The following is a 25,225-nucleotide window of genomic DNA, read 5'->3' on the forward strand; positions in this document are numbered from 1 at the left end:
TGCACTCGAAGATCCCTTGTGAAATTCTGAAGACAGAGCCCTCAAATGAGTGTAGGGGTGCTTTTCACCTGGGCATGTGCAGTTTGTGAGAAATTCGAGTCGCCTCCCTTGCTTTCTAAACACTGCTCAGCAGCGTGGCAGGCTAGGGGCGGCTGAAGCGAAACGTCCTTCCCCTGATACCGACTGCACAACAACCTGCAACCACTTCTGTCTCTCAGAATCCTGTCCTTGATGCCAATTTATGTCATGATCCACAAGGTGGGATTCGTGATGTGGCTCTTTTATTTGATCGTAGAGTACAAAAGATTATCAGCAAACCAGGGACTCAAACAGCAGAACACACTTTACTGAGTGCTCATCAGTACTAATATGCGATAGAGGGAAAAGAGGAGAAAGCAAAGCACAAAGAAAGAGAGTAAGGGGATTATAGCTACCAATGTCGAAGTCCACTCCGCCATCCACGGATGCAGAGTCTTCTGTCTGTTGGTGAGATCTCAAAGGAAAGTAAGTTTTGGGTTTATTTTACAATTTTTATTTTATTTTATAATATTTATAGTTTTTATTATTATGTTTATATTTTATTATAGAAATAAATTTTATATTTATTATAGAATTATTTCTTTTATATTATTATTATTATTAAATTATATTTTATTTTATATTTGGGTGTTTTTTATAGTTTTTTACAAAGCGAGGGGCACAAGGCCAAAAACAGAAGAGATTGATGACCATTGTGATGAAACCCATTGCTCGGGGGGGGCAGATGTGTGGTACAAATCTCTTCTCGCCAGCAGGAATGAGGGCAGTGTACCATGGCAGCACAGCAAGCACACTGGCAACCAATCACTTGGCAAGCATCCACCTCAACCAGGTCAGAGCCCCTGTACCGAGTCCCTTGTGATATTCAGGGTCCTTCCTTGCAGCAGTTGTAAGACAGATGGGAGAATCTTCGGACCATCTCTTACAAAGGCTGAAGTGGAGCAGGGTTCCATGTGAACAGCAGTTGAACATGGGTCAGTTGGTCCTAAGCAACAGGCGAGCGTCGTTCCAAAAGGGCAGGCGATGGCCTTGTCATGGTTTTAAAGCAGTAACTAAAAAAATTACTTCTTTCTTGCTGTGAGATATGGATTAGAACAAGGGCAAAACAGGCTTAAAACTTAAAAGGAATAAAGACAGTTTATTAACAAAACTACAAGAATAAAACCACCAGAATAAACTTCCAGAACACTCTTTTATCCCCCACTACTTGACCATTCTCTTGTACATGTGACAACATAGAGACAAAAAACTTTAGAACTTTGGTGGTTAAAACAGTCTCGATTCCTGCTAGAGTCTTTTCATCAGTCTTTGTAGAGAAACAGAAGTCTCCTTCTGCTAACCTATGGAGTTTCTCACAAGAAAACCTCTTTTGTTATAGTTTTACATTTCCCTGATGCCAGCTGCCCAGAAATCTGTCATCAGATTTCCTCTTCCCATTTCACATCACTCTGAGGTGTGTATGGGCCATGAGTCTAGGGATGTCATTTTAAGGATGAGTCATTCAAAGGCAAAAGTCTTCTTCATCTGTCTCTGTGAGCTTCTCTGGAAACAGTTTTCTCATTGCCCTCAAGGCCTCAAATCTTCACTTCACCCTGCTCCAGCAACTCACTGTATCACAATTACTCTCTCTTTTGCTCAAAAATCCACACTTTGAACACTCCAAGCTTCCCAATACTCTGTCATGAATTAAAGGAGTCTTTTTAAGCTACTATTGTCCATCTCCATAGCTTTAACAGAAAGGTATTTCAGCTTGTAAAGCATCTCCTTATTCTCTCTTCCCCATTTAAAACTTAACTCTTTTCCTCACTGTTTTTAGTGGTTTTATGATGTCTTCTTCATGTTGATTGTCTCTCTCTTTCTCTGTCTTTCTGGGAAAAAGGAGTAATCTGTATGTTTTATTCAGGTAGTAAAAGAATTAAAAGCTTTAGAAAAGCTGCAAGAGTTCATGGTGTCAGGTTTCAGTCCAGCAGCAGAAACTGAAAACTAAACTAGGTTGGCCGGCTCTGCTTTCTTTTCCTCCCCCCCCCTCTGTGGCCTTGTCCGGCCTGGAGGGCGGGGGGGAGAGGAGGAGGCCAAGACAGAGCCTTGTTACCTTTTCAGAAGCCAGAAACAAAAGAGGACAAGAGTGCTCTGACTTTACATCTTAAGGAGGTGTTCAAAGGGTGACTCTGCGTTTTAATGGTCAAAACTGCTGTCAATTGTTAGAAATGACTGATAATTGGTCTGGAGGAAAGACTGCCATCAGCCACCAGCACCTTCAACTTCCTTAGCTCTCAAAACTACCATAAAGGTAAAGCCACCCCATGACACTGTGACACAACCGCTGTGAATGTCCCAGTTTCCACCTCTCTGTGACAGCACAGCAGGGACAGCCCCAGTGTTCTCCTCTCTGTGACACCACAGCAGGCACAGCCCCAGTGTTCTCCTCTCTGTGACACCACAGCAGGCACAGCCCCAGTGTTCCACTCTCTGTTACGCCTGTCGTGGTTTTAAAGCATTAGTTAGAAAATCACTGTAAAACTTACTCATTTCTTGCTGTGAGATGTGGAAGATGAGAAGGGCAAAAGAAGCTTAAAACCTAAAGGAATGAGTAAGTTTATTAACCAAACTACAAGGTTAAGAATGCAGAATAGAACTTCTAGAAACCCTTTTTCCCCACCACGCTGCCATTCCTGTCTTTAATTGACAACATAGAGGAAAAAAACCAAACCCTGGTGGTTAAAACAGTCCAAACTTTGCTATAGTCTTTTCAGCAGTCTTTGTCGAGAAAAAGAAGTTCTTTTTTGTCAGTCTATGGAGTTTTTCATAAGAAAACCATTTTCTCGTGGCTTCCTATTGCTCTGATGCCAGTGGCCCAGAAAACTCTGCCATCAGTCCTTTCCTCCCATTTCACACCACTCTGAGCTGTGTTCTTGGGCCATGATTCAAGGGGTGTCCTTTGAAGGATAAGATCTTCCAAGGCAAAAGTTCTCTTCATTTGTCTCTGTGACCATCTCTGGAAACAGAAATTTTTGCTTTGTCTCTTAAGAGCCACAAATCTTCAACAACTCTCACTTCTCCTTTTCTCTTCCAGCATCTCCTAGGATTACAACCACTTCACCCTTGACTCAGCTTTATCAATGAATTACTTTCGCTCAGATCTACACTTTGAAATACTCCATTCCCCCCAAAATACTCTTTCAGGAATGAAAGGAGTTTTTTCAGGACATTATTGTCCCTCTCCATAGCTTGAACAAAAGAAAACTTCAGCTTATTCAGGCATCTCCTTTTTGTCTTCCCATCTGAGGGTTAATTCCTTCCCTTGCTGCCTTTGATCCTTGATGCTGTCTCTTTCCATGGTGATCCCTCTCTCTTCCCCTCTCTCTGGAAAAAGGATTAATCTGCAAGTCTCATCTGCCTAGTGAAAGGGTTAAACTCTTGCCCAGGCCTTGATCTCTGCCGAGGCAGCGGCTGGAGCCGTTTGCCTGGGAAGATTTTTGGTAGCTGCTCTGGAGGAGTGTGGCCACTGTCTCAGCACGCCGCAGCTCAAGAGCTTTCCCTCCCCTTCCTCGGCAGTCTCTGCTGAAAGCCAGCAGCGTCAGAAACTGCAGCCGAGCCAGGACGTGGCCTGACCCGGCAGCCCCGCTGCACAAGGCGCAGCGAGCCCTGCAAGGGCTTCAGCCCCTCTGGGAAGGGGCTCCTGTCACTTCACAGTCGCCATCCAGCACCAGGAACCGCAGAACTCCAGCCAGCCCTGCTCCCCGCCGCGGCCTTGTCTGACGTGGAGCGGCGGAGGCTGAACCAGAGCCCTGTTACCTCTTCAAAAGCCAGAAAGCAAAGAGAAAGAGAAATTCCCAGGCTTAAAATTGAAAGGGTGGTGTTCACAGCTTCATGTCACTTTTCAATGGGCAAAAATACTGTCAATTCCAGAAATGGCCAGGTATTGGCCAGGACAAAAAACTCCAATCAGTTTCCAGCAACCTTAACTTCCTTAGCTGTTTCTCTCTTTTTCATAAATGTCAATCTAACACACACTAGCACAAGTGACAGCCCCAGTGTTCCCCTCTCTGTGACACCACAGCAGGGACAGCCCCAGCGTTCTCCTCTCTGTGACACCACAGCAGTGATAGCTACCATGTCCTCCTCTTTGTGACACCACTGCTGTGACTGTCCCAATTTCCCCCTCTCTGTGACACGACAGCAGGGACAGCCCCAGTGTTCTCCTCTCTGTGACACCACAGCAGGGACAGCCCCAGTGTTCTCCTTTCTGTGACACCACAGCAAGCACAGCCCCAGTGTTCCACTCTCTGTTACGCCTGTCGTGGTTTCAAAGCATTAGTTAGAAAATCACTGTAAAACTTACTCATTTCTTGCTGTGAGATGTGGATGATGAGAAGGGCAAAAGAAGCTTCAAACTTAAAGGAATGAGTAAGTTTATTAACCAAACTACAAGGTTAAGAATGCAGAATAGAACTTCTAGAAACCCTTTTTCCCCACCACGCTCCCATTCCTGTCTTTAATTGATGTCATGGGGTGGCTTTACCTTTATAGTGATTTTAGGAGCTAAGGAAGTTGAAGGTGCTGGTGGCTGATGGGAGACTTTCCTCCTGACCAATTATCAGTCATTTTTAAGAACTGACAGCAGTTTTGACCATTAAAAAGTGAATTCAAACTGTGAACACCGCCCTAATATGTAAAGTCAGAGCACTCTGGTCCGCTCTTTTGTTTCTGGCTTCTGAAAAGGTAACAAGGCTCTGTCGTGGCCTCCTCCTTCTCCCCTGCCCCCTCCCCCGCCAAGCCGGACAAGGCCGCAGAGGACAAAGGGGGGGGGACGGGGGCGGGGGAGGCGCGGAGGAAAAGAAAGCAGAGCCGGCCAACCTGGTTTAGTTTTCAGTTTCTGCTGCTGGACTGAAACCTGACACCATGAACTCTTGCAGCTTTTCTAAAGCTTTTAATTCTTTTACTACCTGAATAAAACATACAGATTACTCCTTTTTCCCAGAAAGACAGAGAAAGAGAGAGACAATCAACATGAAGAAGACATCATAAAACCACTAAAAACAGTGAGGAAAAGAGTTAAGTTTTAAATGGGGAAGAGAGAATAAGGAGATGCTTTACAAGCTGAAATACCTTTCTGTTAAAGCTATGGAGATGGACAATAGTAGCTTAAAAAGACTCCTTTAATTCATGACAGAGTATTGGGAAGCTTGGAGTGTTCAAAGTGTGGATTTTTGAGCAAAAGAGAGAGTAATTGTGATACAGTGAGTTGCTGGAACTGAGTAAAGCGAAGATTTTGAAGCCTTGGGGCAATGAGAAAACTGTTTTCTAGGAAAGCTCACAGAGACAGATGAAGAAGACTTTTGCCTTTGAATGACTCATCCTTAAAATGACATCCCTAGACTCATGGCCCATACACACCTCAGAGTGATGTGAAATGAGAGAACTGATGACAGATTTCCGGGCAGCTGGCATCAGAGCAACAGAGAACTGTAACAGAAATAGTTTTCTTGTGAGAAACTCCATAGGTTATCAGAAGGAGACTTCTGTTTCTCTACAAAGACTGATGAAAAGACTGTAACAAGAATTGGGACTGTTTTTAACCACCAAAGTTCAAAATTTTTTTTTTGTCTCTATGTTGTCATGTATACAAAGAAATGGTCAAGTAGTGAGAGATAGAAGAGTTTTCTGCAAGTTTATTCTGGTGTTCTTATTCTTGTAGTTTTGTTAATAAACTTTCTTTATCCCTTTTTAAGTTTTAAGCCTGTTTTGCCCTTGTTCTAATCCATATCTCACAGCAAGAAATAAGTAATTTTTTAGTTACTGGTTTAAAACCATGACATCTCCTTTCAAAACCTAGTTGAAATTTTGCAGAAACAATTAGATGAAGAAAGGAATGAGACCCATCTCTTGCCAGTGGCCCGAAGAGAGGAATGGGTTAAAAATTCAAAGAATGCTTACTCACCAAAGAAACAGTGGAGAGGGAAACCCCTCTCATTAATCAAATTTAGCCTCAAAAAGAACTAACTGATGAAAAATTGTGGGCAGCACTGCTGTCCTAGCTCGAAACCTTTAATTAAAACAGAATATAATCATATTGTCATGGAGTTAACTTTACCTTTAAGGGAGTTGGAGTTGCTGGGAACTGCCTGGAGTCTTTTCTCCTGACCAATTATCGGTCATTGCTGAGAATTGACAGCAGTTTACGCCATTGAAAAGTGGGATCAACTTGTGAACCCTACCTTAAAGTGTAAAACCAGAGCTCTCTTGGTTCTCTTTGTTTCCTGGCTGTGAAGGGTGGCAGAGCTCCAGGCCTCCCCTTCCCTGCCCAGGCCATGCGGCCGGGCGGGGCCGGGGCCGGGGCCAGCCGCGTGTCCCGGCTGGCAGATGGCGGGGGGCCTGCGGAAGGTTTTCCTCGGGCCCGGGCCGGGCCGAACCGATCTCTGGCTCAGCTGCAGGTTTTGCTGTAACTAAATTCACTGGAAAATGCCGAGTGAAGAAAGAGAGAGGCCCTGGACTTGCAGCGGGCTGGAGCGGCGACTACACTCTCCAGAGCAGCCATGAGGAACCTTCCATCGCAGACGGCTCCAGCTCCTGTTCGGCAGAGATCTCCGAACCACCTACAAAAAGCCTGGGCAAGATTTTAACTCTTTCATTACCCAGATGAGACTTGCGGATTAATCTTTTTATCCAGAGAGAGAGAGAGAGAGTGATCAACATGAAAAGAGACTTTATAAACTACCACTGACAGGAAAGAAAAGAAGCTTCAGAAAAGGTAGAGAATTAAGAAGATGCTTTAATTAAGCTGAAATATCTTTCTGTTAAAACTCTGGAGATGGACAGTTCTGAAAAGAACTCCTTTAATTCATGATACAGAATCTAGAGAGGAATAAAGTGTTCAAAGTGTAAATTTGAGTAAAGAGTAGAGTAATTGTGGTATAGTGAAGTGCTGGGAGATTTGAAGCCTTGAGAGGCAATGAGAAAACTGTTTTCTAGTGAAGCTCACAGAACAGATGAAGAAGACTTTTTGCGTTTGAATAACTTACCCTTAAAAATGCTACCCCTAGACTCATGGCCCATACAAACCTCAGAGTGATGTGAAAATGGGAGGAGTGGGCTCGAATAATAGCAGCTCTGGGCAGCAAACATTACGGCAATGGAAAACTATAACAAAAATAGTTTTCTTCTGAGAAACTCCATAAATTAACAGGAAGAAACTTCTGTTTCTCTACAAAGACTGGTGAAAAGACTGTAGCAAGAATTGGGACTGTTTTAACCATCAAAGTTCCAAAGTTTTTGTCTCTGTTGTCATGTGAACAAGGAAATAGTGAGTAGATAGGGGATGAAAAGGTTTTCTGGAAGTTTATTCTGGTGTTCTTATTATTGTAGTTTGTCAATAAACTTTCCTTTTTCCTTTTAAGTTTTAGGCCTGTTTTGCTCTTGTTCTAATCCATATCTCACAGCAAGAAATAAGTAATTTTCTCAGTTATTCGTTTAAAACCACGACATCTCTTCAAAGTCTTTCAAATTCCAGAAACATTCCACAAAATCTCCACAAATTTGCACATAAACTATGAAAAATCTTTCAAAATGATTTAAGTCTAGTCAAAATCCCACAAAATTCCAGAAACATCCCAACAAACTCCCTAAATCTTCTCAAAAATCCACTAAATTCCAGAAACATCCCACAAAAACTTTACAAATTTCCACACATCCTAGAAAAATCCCTCAAAATTCTTCAAGTCTCCTCAAAATCTCACCTAATGCCAGAACATTCCACAACATTCCAAATAAAACGCACAATATTCCAGCAGAAACCTCCCACAAACTTCTTTACATTTTCGCAAAACTCCACCAAATTCCAGAAACATCCCACAAAATCTCCACAAATTTCCACACAATCTAAGAAAAATACCTCAAAATCCTTCATGTCTCTTCAAAGTCTACCAAATTCCAGAAATTTCCCACAAAATCTCCTCCAATTTGCATGCAATCTAAGAAAAATTATTCAAACTTCTTCATGTCTCCTCAAAGTCCTTCAAAATTACAGAAATATCACACTAAATTCCACGAACATCCCAACACACTCCTTAAACCTTCTCAAAACAACACCAAATTTCAGTAACATCTCACAAAATTCTAGAAAAATCTTGTCAAAACCCCACCAAATTCCAGAAACTTCCCACAAAAAGCTTACAAATTTCCTCACATCCTAGAAAAATCACTCAAAATTCATCAAGACTCCACAAAATCTCACCAAATTCCAGAACATTCCACAACATTTCAAAAAAATCGCACAACATTCCAGAAACCTCCCACAAAATTCTTTATATTTTCGCAAAACCCTACCAAATTCCAGAAACATCCCCCAAAAATCTCCACAAATTTTCACACAATCTAAGAAAAATACCTCAAAATCCTTCATGTCTCCTCAAAGTCTTTCGAAATTGCACAAACATCCCACACAATTCCCTAAATCTTCTCAAAGCTCTACCAAATTCCAGTAACATCCCACAAAAACTCTTCCAATTTCCAAAAATTCCGCAAACATCCCACAAATATACAGAAAAATCTTTTCAAAACCCTACCAAACTCCAGCAATATCCTGCAAAATCCCACAAAAATCCTACAAAATTCCAAAAACATCCCACAAAATTACAGAAAAATCTTCTCAAAACCCTACCAAATTCCAGAAATATCCCACAAAATCTTGACAAATTTCCACACAATCTAAAAAAAAACCTCAAAATTCTTCATGTCTCCTCAAAGTCTTTCAAATTCCAGAAACATCCCACAAAATCTCCACAAATTTGCACACAATCTAAGAAAACTCAAAATTCTTCAATTCTAGTCAAAATCCCTCAAAAATCCCGAAACATCCAAACAAACTCCCTAAATCTTCTCAAAACCATACCAAATTCCAGAAACATCCCACAAAAACTTTTCCAATTTCCACAAAATCTAAGAAAAATACCTCAAAATTCTTCATGTCTCCTCAAAGTCTTACAAATTCCACAAACATCCCACAAAATTCCACAAACATCCCAACAAACTCCTTAAACCTTCTCAAAGCCCTACCAAATTCCAGAAACATCTCAAAAAATTCTAGAAAAATCTTCTCAAAACCCCACCAAATTCCAGAAACTTCCCACAAAATCTTTACAAATTTCCACACATCCTAGAAAATTCCCTCAAAATCCTTCAAGTCTTCTCAAAATCTCACTAAATTCCAGAACATTCCACAACATTTCAAAAAAATCGCACAACATTCCAGAAACCTCCCACAAAATTCTTTACATTTTCGCAAAACCCCACCAAATTCCAAAAACTTCCCACAAAATCTTTACAGATTTCCACACAATCTAAGAAAAATACCTCAAAATTCTTCATATCTCCTCAAAGTCTTTCGAAATTGCACAAACATCCCACACAATTCCCTAAATCTTCTCAAAACCCTAACAAATTCCGGAAACATCCCACCAAAATCTCCACAAATTACCACACAATCCATGAAAATACTTCAAAATCCTTCATGTCTCCTCAAAGTCTACCAAATTCCAGAAAAATCCCACACAATTCCTTAAATCTTTTCAAAATCCCACCAAATTCCAGAAACATCCCACAAAAATTTCCACAATATTCTACAAACATCCCGCAAAATTCCAGAAAAATCTTTTCAAAACCCTACCAAATTCCAGAAAAATCCTGCAAAATCCCTCAAAATTTCCACCAAATTCCAAAAACATTCCACGGAATTCCACAAACATTCCAACACACTCCCTAAATCTTCTCTAAACTCTACCAAATTCCAGAAACATCCCACAAAATCTTCAAAAATTACCACAAAATTCCACAAACATCCCACAAAATTTCAGAAAAATCTTCTCAAAACCCTACCAAATTCCAGAAATATCCCACAAAATCTTGACAAATTTCCACACAATCTAAAAAAAACCCTCAAAATTCTTCATGTCTCCTCAAAGTCTTTCAAATTACAGAAACATCCCACAAAATCTCCACAAATTTGCACACAATCTAAGAAAACTCAAAATTCTTCAATTCTAGTCAAAATCCCTCAAAAATCCCGAAACATCCAAACAAACTCCCTAAATCTTCTCAAAACCATACCAAATTCCAGAAACATACCACAAAACCTTTCCAATTTCCACAAAATTCCACAAACATTCCACCAAATTCCAGAAAAATCCCTCAAAATTACACAAATATCCCAACAAACTCACTAAGTCTTCTCAAAACCCTACCAAATTCCAGAAACATCCCACTAAATCTCCACAAATTACCACACAATCTAAGAAAAATACTTCAAAATTCTTCATAGCCCCTCAAAGTCTTTCGAAATTCTAAACATCATCCCACACAATTCCCTAAATCATCTCAAAACCTACCAAATTCCACAAACATCCCACAAAATCTCTTCCAATTTCCACAAAATTCCACAAACATCCCACAAAATTCCAGAAAAATCTTCTCAAAACCCTACCAAATTCCGGAAACATCCCACGGAATTCCACAAAAATTTCAACAAATTCCAAAAACATCCCACGGAATTTCACAAACATCCCAACAAACTCACTAAATCTTCTCAAATCCTTGACAAATTCCGGAAACATCCCACAAAAATCTCCACAAATTACCACACAACCTATGAAAATACTTCAAAATACTTCATGTCTCCTCAAAGTCTTTCGAAATTCCACAAACATCCCACACAATTCCACAAACATCCCAACAAACTCCTTAAACCTTCTCAAAACCCCACCAAATTCCAGAAACATGCCACAAAAATCACAAAAAATTTCCACAAAATTCCGCAAATATCGCACAAAATTCCAGAAAAATCTTTTCAAAACCCTACCAAATTCCAGAAATATCCCACAAAAACTTTTCCAATTTCAACTCATCCTAGAAAAATCCCTCAAAATTCTTCAAGTCTCTTTAAAATCTTACCAAATTCCAGAACATTCCACAACATTCCAAAAAAATCGCACAACCTTCCAGAAACCTCATACAAAATTCTTTACAATTTCACAAAACCCTACCAAATTCCAGAAACTTCGCACTAAACCTCCACCAATTTGCACACAATCTAAGAAAAATCTTTCAAAATTCTTCAAGTCTAGCCAAAATCCCACAAAATTCTAGAAACATCCCACCAAATTCCAGAAAAATCACACAAAATTCCACATACATCCCATCAAACTCCCTAAATCTTCTCAAAACTCTACCAAATTCCAGAAACATCCCACAAAAACTTTTCCAATTTCCACACAATCTAAGAAAAATACCTCAAAATTCTTCATGTCTCCTCAAAGTCTTTCGAAATTCCACAAACATCCCACACAATTCCCTAAATCTTCTCAAAACCCTTCCAAATTCCAGAAACATCCCACAAAATCTCTTCCACTTCCCACAAAATTCTGCAAACATCACACAAAATTCCAGAAAAATCTTCTCAAAACCCCACCAAATTCCAGAAATATCCCACAAAATCTCCACAAATTTCCACACAATATAAGCAAAATACCTCAAAATTCTTCAGGTCTCCTCAAAGTCCTTCAAAATTCCAGAAACATCCCACAAAATTCCACAAACATCCCAGCAAACTCCCTAAGTCTTATCAAAACCCTACTAAATTCCAGAAACATCACACAAAATTCTAGAAAAAGCTTCTCAAAACCCCACCAAATTCCAGAAACTTCCCACAAAAACTTTACAAATTTCCACACATCCTAGAAAAATCCCTCAAAATTCTTCAAATCTCCTCAACATCTCACCTAATTCCAGAACATTCCACAACATTTCAAAGAAATCGCACAACATTCCAGAAACCTCCCACAAAATTCTTTACATTTTCGCAAAACTCCACCAAATTCCAGAAACATCCCACAAAATCTCCACAAATTTTCACACAATTTAAGAAAAATACCTCTAAATTCTTCGTATCTCCTCAAAGTCTTTCGAAATTCCACAAACATCCCACACAATTCCCTAAACCTTCTCAAAACCCTACCAAATTCCAGGAACATCCCAAAAAACTTTTCCAATTTCCACAAAATTCCACAAACATCCCAAACAATTCCAGAAAAATCCCACAAAATTCCACAAACATCCTAACAAACTCCCTAAGTCTTCTCAAAACCCCACCGAATTCCAGAAATATCCCACAAAATCTTTACAAATTACCACACAATCTAAGAAAAATACCTCAAAATTCTTCATGTCTCTTCAAAGTCCTTCAAAATTCTAGAAAAATCCCACAAAATTCCATGAACATCCCAACAAACTCCTTAAATCTTCTCAAAACCCCATCAAATTCCAGGAACTTCCCACAAAAACTTTACAAATTTCCACACATCCTAGAAAAATCCCTCAAAATTCTTCAAGTCTTCTCAAAATCTCACCAAATTCCAGAACATTCCACAACATTTCAAAAAAACCGCACATTCCAGAAACCTCCTACAAAATTCTTTACATTTTCACAAAACTCCACCAAATTCCAGAAACATCCCACAAAATCTCCACAAATTTCCACACAATCTAAGAAAAATATTTCAAAATTCTTCAAGTCTAGTCAAAATTCCTCAAAATTCCAGAAACATCCCAGAAAATTCCAGAAAAGTCCCACAAAATTCCACAAACATCCCAACAAAATCTGTAAATCTTCTCAAAACCCTACCAAATTCCAGAAACATCCCACAACAATCTCCAAAAATTTCCACAAAATTGCACAAACATCCCACAAAATTCCAGAAAAATCTTTCCACAACCCTACCAAATTCCAGAAACATCTTGCAAAATCCCTCAAAAATCCCAACAAATCCCAAAAACATTCCACGGAATTCCACAAACATCCCAACAAACTACCTATATCTTCTCAAAACCCTACCAAATTCCAGAAACATCCCACAAAATCTCTTCAACTTCCCACAAAATTCCACAAACATCGCACAAAATTACAGAAAAATCTTCGTAAATCCCCACCAAATTCCAGAAATATCCCACAAAATCTTGACAAATTTCCACACATACTGAGAAATACCCTCAAAATTCTTCATGTCCCCTCAAAGTCCTTCAAAATTCCAGAAACATCCCACAAAAATCTCCAAAAATTTCCACAAAATTCTACGAAAATTGCACAAAATTCCAGAAAAATCTTCTCAAAACCCCAACAAATTCCAGAAATATCCCACAAAAACTTGACAAATTTCCACAAAATCTAAAAAAAACCCTCAAAATTCTTCATGTCTCCTCAAAGTCCTTCAAAATTCCAGAAACATCCCAACCAACTCCTTAAATCTTCTCAAAACCTTCCAAATTCCAGAAAAATCCCACAAAATCTACAAAAATTTCCACAAAATTCCACAAACATCCCACAAAATTCCACAAACATCCCAACAAACTCCCTAAATCTTCTCAAAACCCTACCAAATTCCAGAAACATCCCACAAAAACTTTTCCAATTTCCACAAAATTCGACAAACATTCCACAAATTCCAGAAAAATCCCACAAAATTCCACAAACATCCCAACAAACTCCCTAAGTCTTATCAAAACCCTAGCAAATTCCAGAAATATCTCACAAAATCTTTACAAATTACCACACAAAGAAAAATACCTTAAAATTCTTCATGTCTTCTCAAAACCCTACCAAATTCCAGAAACCTCACACAAAATTATTTACATTTTTGCAAAACTCTCTCAAATTCCAGAAACATCCCACAAAAATCTCCAAAAATTTCCACAAAATTCTACAAACATCCCGCAAAATTCCAGAAAAATCTTTTCAAAACCCTACGAAATTCCAGAAACATCTTGCAAAATCCCTCAAAAATCCCACCAAATTCCAAAAACATTCCACGGAATTCCACAAACATCCCAACACACTCCCTAAATCTTCTCAAAACTCTACCAAATTCCAGAAACTTCCCACAAAATCTACAAAAATTTCCACAAAATTCCAGAAACATCCCACAAAATTCCACAAACATCCCAACAAACTCCCTAAATCTTCTCTAAACCCTACCAAATTCCAGAAATATCCCACAAAATCTTGACAAATTTCCACAAAATCTAAAAAAACCCTCAAAATTCTTCATGACTTCTCAAAGTCTTTCAAATTCCAGAAACATCCCACAAAATCTCCAAAAATTTCCACACAATCTAAGAAAAATACCTCAAAATGCTTCATGTCTCCTCAAAGTCCTTCAATTTCCAGAAACATCCCACACAATTCCACAAAAATCCCACCAAATTCCAGAAACATCCCACAAAATTCCACAAACATCCCAACAAACTCCCTAAATCTTCTCAAAACCCTACCATATTCCAGAAACATCCCACGTAATCTCCAAAAATTTCCACACAATCTAAGAAAAATACCTCAAAATTCTTCATGTCTCCTCAAAGTCTTTCGAAATTCCACAAACATCCCACACAATTCCCTAAATCTTCTCAAAACCCTTCCAAATTCCAGAAACATCCCACAAAATCTCTTCCACTTCCCACAAAATTCCGCAAACATCACACAAAATTCCAGAAAAATCTTCTCAAAACCCCACCAAATTCCAGAAATATCCCACAAAATCTCCACAAATTTCCACACAATATAAGCAAAATACCTCAAAATTCTTCATGTCTCCTTAAAGTCCTTCAAAATTCCAGAAACATCCCACAAAATTCCACAAACATCCCAGCAAACTCCCTAAGTCTTATCAAAACCCTACTAAATTCCAGAAACATCACACAAAATTCTAGAAAAAGCTTCTCAAAACCCCACCAAATTCCAGAAACTTCCCACAAAAACTTTACAAATTTCCACACATCCCAGAAAAATCCCTCAAAATTCTTCAAATCTCCTCAACATCTCACCTAATTCCAGAACATTCCACAACATTTCAAAGAAATCGCACAACATTCCAGAAACCTCCCACAAAATTCTTTACATTTTCACAAAACTCCACCAAATTCCAGAAACATCCCACAAAATCTCCACAAATTTTCACACAATTTAAGAAAAATACCTCTAAATTCTTCGTATCTCCTCAAAGTCTTTCGAAATTCCACAAACATCCCACACAATTCCCTAAACCTTCTCAAAACCCTACCAAATTCCAGGAACATCCCACAAAAACTTTTCCAATTTCCACAAAATTCCACAAACATCCCACACAATTCCAGAAAAATCCCACAAAATTCCACAAACATCCTAACAAACTCCCTAAGTCTTCTCAAAACCCCACCGAATTCCAGAAATATCCCACTAAATCTTTACAAATTACCACACAATCTAAGAAAAATACCTCAAAATTTCTTCATGTCTCTTCAAAGTCCTTCAAAATTCTAGAAAAATCCCACAAAATTCCATGAACATCCCAACAAACTCCTTAAATCTTCTCAAAACCCCATCAAATTCCAGGAACTTCCCACAAAAACTTTACAAATTTCCACACATCCTAGAAAAATCCCTCAAAATTCTTCAAGTCTTCTCCAAATCTCACCAAATTCCAGAACATTCCACAACATTTCAAAAAAACCGCACATTCCAGAAACCTCCTACAAAATTCTTTACATTTTCACAAAACTCCACCAAATTCCAGAAACATCCCACAAAATCTCCACAAATTTCCACACAATCTAAGAAAAATATTTCAAAATTCTTCAAGTCTAGTCAAAATTCCTCAAAATTCCAGAAACATCCCAGAAAATTCCAGAAAAATCCCACAAAAATTCCACAAACATCCCAACAAAATCTGTAAATCTTCTCAAAACCCTACCATTTTCCAGAACCATCCCACAAAATCTTTACGGATTTTCACAAAATCGAAGAAAAATCCCTCAGAATTTTTCAAGTCTCATCAGTATCCCACAAAATTCCACAAAAATCCCACAAAATTCCAGAAACATCCCACAGAATTCAACAATTATTACACAAAATTCCACAAATATCTCCGAAAATTCCAGTAAAATCTGATTAAATTGTTAGCGTTCAGGAACACACATAACCACAAATGATTATATGCGGGTGCTTTATTAAGAGATCTGGGTGTCAGGGGTACACATACCCAAATCTCTCTCATCTTGGTTTTGGGTTGAACATATTTTCATAGTCTAGCATTATATAACTCACATATTAATTATTAAACTTACATTGTTCTATTGTATGCATTGTTTTTACCCAAGCATGGATTTCTCCTGATCCACCCCAGCCCCCTAACATTGTTCCTCACGTTCTTTAAACAATAATTACAGCTAATCACATCTAATAATTGTATCATGATCATCTACTGATTACACAGGTGCAATTTTGACCTGACTTTTAGCAAGTACAAGGCCTAACATTTCCCAGGGCCAACTTTTCCAAGGCCTTTCCAAACCTAACTAACTTTATAAGTCCCCAAATTTTCTAACATTTTGAGACCTTTTACTATCACTTACAGGACTTGTGTGCTCCAGACCCCTCACCAGCCTTGTTGCCCTTCTCTGGACACGCTCCAGCCCATCCATGACCTTCCTAAATAAATTGGGGGCCCAGAACTGGACACAGCACTCGAGGTGCTGCCCAACCAGTGCAGAGTAGAGGGGAGGAATCCCTGCCCTGCTCCTGCTGGCCACACTGTTCCTGATCCAGGCCAGGAGCCATTGGCCTTCTTGGCCACCTGGGCACACTGCTGGCTCATGCCCAGCCTGCTGTCCATCAGTGCCCCAGGTCCCTTTCTGCCTGGCTGCTGTCCAGACACTCTGTCCCCAGCCTGTAGCACTGCAGGGGTTGTTGGGGCCAAAGTGCAGGACCCAACACTTGGACTTGTTAAACCTCACCTTGTTGGGTTTGGGCCCTGGATCCAGCCTGTCCAGCTGCCTGTGCAGAGCCCTTCTACCCTGCAGCACATCAACACTCCCAGCCAAGCTGGTGTCACCACGGTTCCATGGGGCCCTAGAGTGTCACAATGGTCTCCAGGATTCCATGAAGCCTCCCACCAATACAGTTTTGGATCATACTGAGAGTGACTGGACTCATACTGGGAGTATCTGAGAATGACTGGGAACATACCATGCACATCATCCCCCATACTGGGGGTGACTGGGAGCAACTGGGAGCGTGCTGGGAGCCAAAGGCATCATACTGGGACTGACTGGGTTGATCTAGTCAGAGGCAAATGGGACCATCCTGGGAGTGCTGGCATGTGACAAGGATCATACTGGAGCTTACTGGACTCATACTGGTGTTGAAAGGGAACAGCTGGGATCTCTGAACACCAAAGGTTTTTTTCCTGCCCACTGAAGAAGGAGCTTCCCAGTGTCCATGTGTGAGGGGACCTTCACCTGAACCAGATGCTGTTAGGAGAAAAAGCTGCCTCTGCTGGCAAATCCCACACAACAAGTTAATGCCAAGAGAGAGCATTTTACTTTCACAACTTCCCTCCTGGAGTCACAGTCCTTTTGGATCACACAGCAAGCAAGAGAACAGCACAAAATATAAGGCTGTGTCCAGTTTTTGGCTGGGTGAGCAAACAGAGGGAGTGCCAGGGTCCGCTGCCACAGACTCTCCTCTTGGGGAACAGAACCCCCCAAGGCTCCATTCCAATGCTGTGCACACCCTGCTGGCTACAAACAACCCCTTTTTTAAGAAGTTGTTGGCAGGAGCTCTCCCAAATAAATGGCATCTTAATGGCAATTTTCATTCAAAATCACCTCCGTTCCAAAGGATGAACAGAAAGCCCACAGCAATCCCAAAGGCACATATGGTGCACCTGGGGAAATCCTCAACTTCAGGGCCCAGTGAGTTAAAAAATACCCATAAGAAGCCCCAGAGTCCAGAGTGCAAATCTGCAACAACCACTTGCTGGATCATTTTGGCTGTGCTGCACATGTCTGCAGACTCTCTGTCCCCCTGCAAGGACAGAAGGACACCCATCAGGGGCTGAACTGGCTGCTGAGAATGCCTCAGGCAGGAGGATCCTCAGGCAATGAGCAGGTGCCCAGAGCCGCTCTGACACTGAGGCCTCTGTGCCCCACAGCAATGGGAACACCACAAGGACAAGGCAACGTTCCTGTGACATCACAGCAGCAGCTCCCCCAAAAATTGTTTGCAAGGTTCTCCTGGGTCACCAAGGAGCACAAAGGATCCTCAGAGGGCACAACCTATTGCTCAAAGGATCCAAGAGGAGCTCAGAAAATGCAGCAAATGAGGACACCCCACAGCCCAGCCTGAACACTGAGAAGGAACAAAGAAGTGACCAAACCAAAGGAAATACAACTTTTGGTCACTGATGCTTCTGACTATAACCAGCAAGGCTTGTTCCATCTGGGATCTTTGTTCTAGTTCTAGAAACAAGCAACGTTCTCTGCTGTAACTGTACATTCCATCACCAGCTAGAGATCCTCATTGACGAGGTCACCCAGCATCCCTGAGGCCACAGCAGGGAGTGCTCCTGGCATCTGGTACAGCACTGTGGCTTTCCTGGGATCCTTCTGGTGCCTGTGGCTGAGAGGAGTGGGGTGGATGGAACCAGGACAGGTCACAGATCAGCAGCCCCACTGCAAGCAGTGCTTTCTCCTGCTGTGTTGGGACCGTGGGGTGACTGATATTGGGACTCCTCTGGCTTTGGCTCCTGCAGACCACACAGTGGCTCAGACACTGGCCTGATGGAAGGGGTCTCATGGAAACCCGGCACAGGCATTTCTCTTTGGAGAGGGGGTTCTGCAGGGAGAAGGGAGAACGAGAGACATTCCTGTCTCCTGAGATTCCCCCTCCTCTTTCAGCAGCCATACCACAGTCCATCAATACCAGAGTTCATAGGATCACTTCCATGCCAGGGAGCACAAGGCACTCAAAACTGAACCCTGCCAGAGCCCAGCCCTGCCTGCCCATTTGGAGGGTGTGGGGGAATGGAATTTCAGCAGGAGCTGACCCACAATGATACTTTGCCACTTGTGGGTTTCTCACAGCCTTAGAAGGAGTTTGAGATCTCTGTCTCCAAAACCCGCTCACCCTTCAAGTGCACACACGTGCCTGGGGGCAATTCAGGGTCTCTGGAGTGGTGGCTGCTAATCTTGGAAACAGGAGCTGTTGTCTTTTCCAATGGCCTTAACTCCCTTCTAGCTATTAGAAAGTGGGTGAGTAAAGGAAATGACCCTGGAGGAAGGGGACCAGAACCTTGGAAAAAGATGAAACATCTTTTGTCTGAATTACAAATTAAATCCCTTTCATTTATTTCTTTAGTACTACTCTATTACTACAAACAAAAACATGTTTCTCAGCTGACTGTTGGGATTCGGGGCTTTATTTCTTGGTCTTGTTGTTGTTATTATTATTTTTTAGTATTACTTTTCATTGTCAAGACTTTTAAATCTTAGACATAAATAACAAATGCTGGATGTCACACACTGGGAAAATTCCCTTGTTTTTCCCACCAGAATTAAACTGGACACTCAACTCCAAGTTGCCAGTGGATTCTAAAGACGGAAAATCCTGTTAATGCTGGGTTTGGTGTGGTTTGGAGCTGGGGAAGGGTCTCATCCCCTCCCAGAGGTGCCCCAAGCCCGCTCTGCTGCCACGTCTGCGCTCGCGGCCCCTCACGGCGGCCCTGCCCTGGGGACGTGGTGGGACCCCCTCCTGCCAGGGCTGAGGCTCCTCATGGCCCCTCACAGCCCCTCATTGCCCCACAGAACCTCTCATGGCCCCATAAAACCTCTCATGGCCTCTCAAGGTCCCTCATGGCCTCTCAAAGCCCTTCATGGCCCCTCATTTTTCCTCACGGCCCCTCTCAGCTCCAGGCGCGGGGCTCCTTCCAAAGGAGAAGGGGTCGGGCCCTGCTCTTTCTGCTTTTATTTCGGTCCCTTCATAGCGACGAGTAAACAAAGGCTGAATGGAGCCTTTCCCCAGCGTTTCCCTCGGGGTTCATTGCGGGCTGAAGCTCTGTGCTGGCGATGGCCCCAGTGCCAACATCCCTGCAGCCCCCAAGGCCTTTGCTGTCCCCCCGTGTCCATTCCCTGTCCCCGAGTCCCGCCCGGCTCTGGCAGCAGCAGCAGCCGCAGCGCAGCGGGCGCCGGCCCGGCCCGGCCGGGGCTCCCGGCCACGAGCAGCGGCAGCGCCGGCCCTTCCCACCTGCTCCTGCCTCGGCTTCCCAGGCCTTTTGCCAGGGCAATTCTGGACTACAGCAACAATCCCCCACAAACAGCCCTGATTCCTCAGGCCCGCCTCTGCTGCCCTCAGCCAGCCCTCAGAGGAAGAAATTATCGGGTTCCAGCGCTGTTTTCAGCACTGTTTTATTCACCCTGAGGTGACAGCAGGAGGCTGTTGGTGCCTTGGCCTTGGCAATTGGAGATCCTGGCTGCTCTTGCCCCTCTTCTGCTTGCCACTTGAATTTTAGCAGTACAGCTGCAATTGCCTCTTTCAATCAGTGCGACCCACTGTGCTTTTCTGACAGGGAACTCGGACTGCTTGTTAAAAAGGCCTCATGAGTAGTAGATCTCCAAATGCTCCCAAGGCCCTGAGCACAAAATCAAAGAGAATTAAAGCCACACAGGTCACATTTGCAGTGCTCAAACACAGCCCTGTTGCTGCTGCTGCTGCTGAAATAGAATCAACTGACAGAGGCCATCACAGAAATTGCCTTTACAGTGGCAAATAAAATGAAAAATACGACCAGGAGAAAGAAAAAACAGAACTCCCCAACTCGCTTCACTGTTTCTATTGAGCAGCTGAAGAAAAAGGAACAGGACACCTTTCAGGCAGTCCCACAAGCTCAGGGTTCTCATTTCATGGGGAATCTGAGATGCAATTGGCCTTTTTAAAAGGATAAAACAAAGGGAATGAACTGGAAATTATTAGGAAAAAATGTACCTTCTTATATACAAAGTTCACCAAGTCATTCCCTACATTTCTCCTTTTCACATTCTTTCTGTCATCCAGAGAGGTCCAGCTTATCATGTTCTGATGCTTATCATCAACTGATTGTGCTCTTGATTTCTCCCAGTGCAAGAGATGTAGAATCATCTAAACTGAACACAGAAACAAACTCTCTCTGTCAGCCCATCTTCATGTTCCAGATCACTTTCAAGATGTCCATGGGGCATTTGGAATGATCAGCTCTCCACTTCTGGCTGCACACCCTGGAGATTCTTTCTCCACATTCAGCCAGGCTTGTATTCCCTAACAATTCCTGGTACCTCATCATGTTTTCTTTGGCTAGAAGAGTAACAGTGAAAACCTTACCAATGGCACAACTCCCCTGTCCACAAGGAAAAGAAAGAACAAGTTGTCAAGTGCTTCAAATATTTGTCTTGCTTTGCTGCAAGAGTTGTGCTGCAGTCACAGTGTGGGAAGCCAAGAGAAGCTGCAGCTGGGGGCACATCTTGTGACAGGAGCTGCGCCTTGTTCTCCAGGACAGGTTTTTGGAAAGAACAGACGTGACTGTGGAGAAGATTCTGGGAAAATTGAAACAACTTTCTTATGAAATGAAAATCAAATCAAAAGAAACAACCAATATGTTTTTCTCTATTTTTCTCTATTTATTTTTATGTTCCCCTTTTCCATCTTGCACTTTCTCCATCCCATTCATTCCAAATGGATCTCACCTCTAAGATCTGAGACTTGGCAAGTTTTAGACACTGTAAAATACCATGAGCTATACCCAGTTTGCCTTGCCCTGTTTTCCTTGGAAAGCAATGCTGGAGACACAAGTGCAGTGCTTGGGTCGGGTACAAATTCTGCATTCAGGGAATGTGCTCAGATGGTGCCTGACCCTCAGCAGGGACAAGGCACAGCAGCAGCCAAGGGCATTCCTGTGCCCCTGTGCAGGAGTCAAGACTCTGGCTCTTGGCTCAACACGGCAAAGTTCCCGTGTTTGGCAAGGCTCAGGGGCTGCCCGGGGAGTGCGGGGCTCGGGCCGGGGCCGAGCGGGCAACGGACAAACGGACACGGGGACAAACGGTCCCGGTGCTTCAGTTGCAGCGGCGGCAGCAGCGGCAGCAGCAGCAGCGGCGGCAGCAGCAGCAGTGAAAGCAGCGAAAGCAGCCAATTTATCACTTTTCTGTCTCTCCTCTCCCTTTCCCACTGTCCCACATTCTCTGTGGGTCTCCCTTTTCCTGCGTCCCCCCCTCTTCCACGTTCCCTCTCCCCGTACCCGCCCGTACCCGCCCGGGCCATGCCCCCGGCCCGCCCCCGGTCCCGCCCACGGGCCCAGGCGGGGTTGCCCCGGCCCCGGCCCCGGCCCCGGCCCCGGCCCCGGCCCCGGCCCCGGCCCCGGCCCCGGCCCCGGCCCCGGCCCCGGCCCCGGCCCCGGCCGTCCCGCCGTGGTCTCGCCTCCGCTGGGCTCTGGCTGTGCTGGCGCTGGCGCTGCTGGGCGGGCATCATTGCCTGGGGCTGGGGCGGAATCGCTGCCCTTTGGCTCCGCCTTGCCCGATCCCGGCCCCGGCCCCGACGCAGGCTCCGGTCCCGACCCCAGCTCCGGTCCCGACCCCGGCCCTGCCCCCGGCCCCGGCTCCTCCCGGTGCCCGCGGAGGACACAGGCGGCGCGGCCGCTGCCGCCGCTTCCGCTGCGGCTTCCCCGGCCCGAGCTCCGCCGCTCAGCAGCGCGGCCGCTGGCCCCGAGCCGCCGCTGCCGCGTTCCAATGAGGGAACGCCTGCGGATGCCCGGCCCGGGGAGCTCGGGGAGCGCTCGGGGGACGTTCCTGTCCCCGGGCCGAGCGCTGATGGCCGCGACTCGCCCCCAGGGAAGGCGCAGGAGGCCCTGCAGCAGCGCTACGAGCTGGGCCCGCTGCTGGGGCGCGGCGGCTTCGGCAGCGTCTTCGCGGCCACGCGACTCTCGGACGGCGCCCCGGTGAGCGGTGGGCAGAGGAGGAGGAGGAGGAGGGGGCGGAGGAGATGGCGGGGGCGCGGCGGGGCGGGCAGCGAGCTCAAGGCTCTGCTGCTCCTTGCTCGCAGGTGGCCATCAAATGTGTGCCGCGGGATCGCGTCCGGCTCTGGGGCGAGCTGGTGAGTGTGCGGGGCCAGCGGCAGAAGCCGGGGCGTGCCGGGCAGGGATGAGCCGGGGCCCGGCGGGGTGGGAGCCGCCGAGAGCCCTGCGGGGAGAGCGGGCGTGGGGTGAGCGAGGTGTGCAGAGCATCCCGGGCTGGCTGAGGGGTCCCAGGGCCCTGGCCCGGCCTCAGCCCCACTGACAGCACCGTGCTCCTCCCGCAGCCCGACGGCACCCGTGCTCCCATGGAGATCGTGCTGCTGGACAGGGTGTCCTCTGGCTGTGCTGCAGTCATTCAGCTGCTGGAGTGGCTTGAGCTCCCCGACAGCTTCGTGTTAGTGTTGGAGCGTCCACAGCGGTGCCAGGACCTCTCGCATTTGCTGGCGGAGCGGAGGTTCCTGCCAGAGGAGGAGGCTCGGGGGCTCTTTCGCCAGGTGCTGGAGGCCGTGCAGCACTGCAGCAGCTGCGGAGTCCTGCACAGGGACATAAAACCGGAGAACATCCTGCTCGACCTGGCCACTGGGCAGCTGAAATTGATCGACTTTGGCTGTGGCGCCTTCCTGCAAGACACAGCCTACACCCAGTTTGCAGGTGAGCCCTCGCAGGGGATGCTCCTGGCCGTCTCATGGCCCAGCCTGGCTGTGGCACCGGGGATTCCTCGTGGTGCTGCCAGGATGAGATCAATGCTTGAGGCAAATTGATTTGGATGGGGGTGTGAGGGGGGCCAGCTGCCAGCCCTGCCAAGAGCCTTCAGCACCCACTGTGCCCTGGGCTGGGGCTGGGACAGCCAGCCTGACAAAAACCCCCATGGGGGTAGCAGAGGGCGGGGGTCTGACCCCATGCCCCAGAGAGTTTAGTGAGTCAGCGAGGAAGGGCTTGAACTCCTCTGCTCCCCACGTTTGCCTTGGCCTATTAACAATGTTTTGGAGGCCATGCAGGCAGGGAGGAGAGTGTGTTTTCTCTACCATGGGGTAGGTTTTTATTTGCTTGTCATGGTTGGGCCTCCCCTGTGCTTATGCTGCCCTCTTCCAGCAGCAGGTGCTTATTTTCCAGCCCTGGGTTTGTAGCCAAGTGCCAGGTGCTGGCAAGAGGGCAGTGGGTCACCCCGTGTGCCGCTGGGGCAGCCCCCACATGCCCAGGGATGCTGGGGCCAGGCTCTGGGAGCAGCAGCATCCCCCTGATGAGCTCCATCTGTGTTCCACAGGAACCCTGTCCTACAGCCCACCAGAGTGGATCCACCAGCAACGCTACCATGGCCAGGCAGCAACAATCTGGTCCCTGGGCCTCCTGCTCTACCAGCTGGTCATAGGGAAGCACCCATTCATGAGGGGCCAGCAGATCATCTGGGGGCGGATCTTGTTCCCACGACGGCTCTCCCAAGGTGAATCCTCATCTCTGGGCACAGGGGGAACACTGGGCTTGGGAGACAGCTGTGGGCTCATGAGCATCCTGCTCTGGCAGCTGCTGAGGAGGTGGCACATGTCCTGCTCTCCTGCAAACAGGGAATCCATGGGGAAGTTGAGGCCCAGCTCTGGGTACACCCAGCATGGCCTGGGCACTGGAAGGGGGCAGCAACTTCTCCAACTGACTGGTGATTCCTGGTTTCTCTCTTCAGAATGCCAAGATATTATTAAGAGGTGTTTGTCCATGCAACCCTCGGTCAGGCCATCCTTAGAAGACCTTTTCCAAGATCCTTGGATGCAGGCTGTTCATCTGCCCTAGGAGATGGGAAAGATCCACATGCACAGTTGGATCCAGGGGCCTGGCAGGTAACAGCTCCACACATTTCTTGGCAATCGGTGGCAAAGCAAACCAGGCTGTTTTTGTCGTGCCTGTAGCTCTGAGCAGGGGTCATCAGAAGGGAACACACAGCTCTTGGGCTGGAGCTGAGCTGGACACCTGGTGTGGCAAGCACTGGTGGCCACCATTCCCCCTGCTTTTGCTTGTCTGCTTCACTGATGGCTGGGACCCTGGGCAGAGCACTGACAGCCTGGTCTGGCCCCTAGGCAAGGAGAAGGAGCCCCTGGAGAAGCTGTTACCAGCTGGGGCTGCTGCTGGAGACACCAAGGACAACCTCAAGGATGGCAATCTCTTCCTCCAGCTGGCCAGCTGAAGATGATGGATTTCAATTCTGGCATGTCTTCTTCAAAGACTCGCTCCACGCCCAATTTGCAGGTGAGTCCACAGCCAGGGGATGCTCCCAGATCTGGGCATGGCACAGCCTGGCCAGGCAC

General features: G+C 45.1%; 1 pseudogene; it reads left to right on the forward strand.

Annotated features, from left to right (window-relative positions):
• The first annotated feature begins 1,009 nt into the window (after positions 1–1,009).
• LOC147647070 (serine/threonine-protein kinase pim-1-like) lies at positions 1,010–24,764 on the forward strand (annotated as a pseudogene).
• The last annotated feature ends 461 nt before the right edge of the window (positions 24,765–25,225 follow it).

This window comes from Cyanistes caeruleus, unplaced genomic scaffold, assembly GCF_971803275.1.
Source record: "Cyanistes caeruleus unplaced genomic scaffold, bCyaCae1.hap1.1 HAP1_SCAFFOLD_69, whole genome shotgun sequence".
NCBI lineage: Eukaryota > Metazoa > Chordata > Aves > Passeriformes > Paridae > Cyanistes > Cyanistes caeruleus.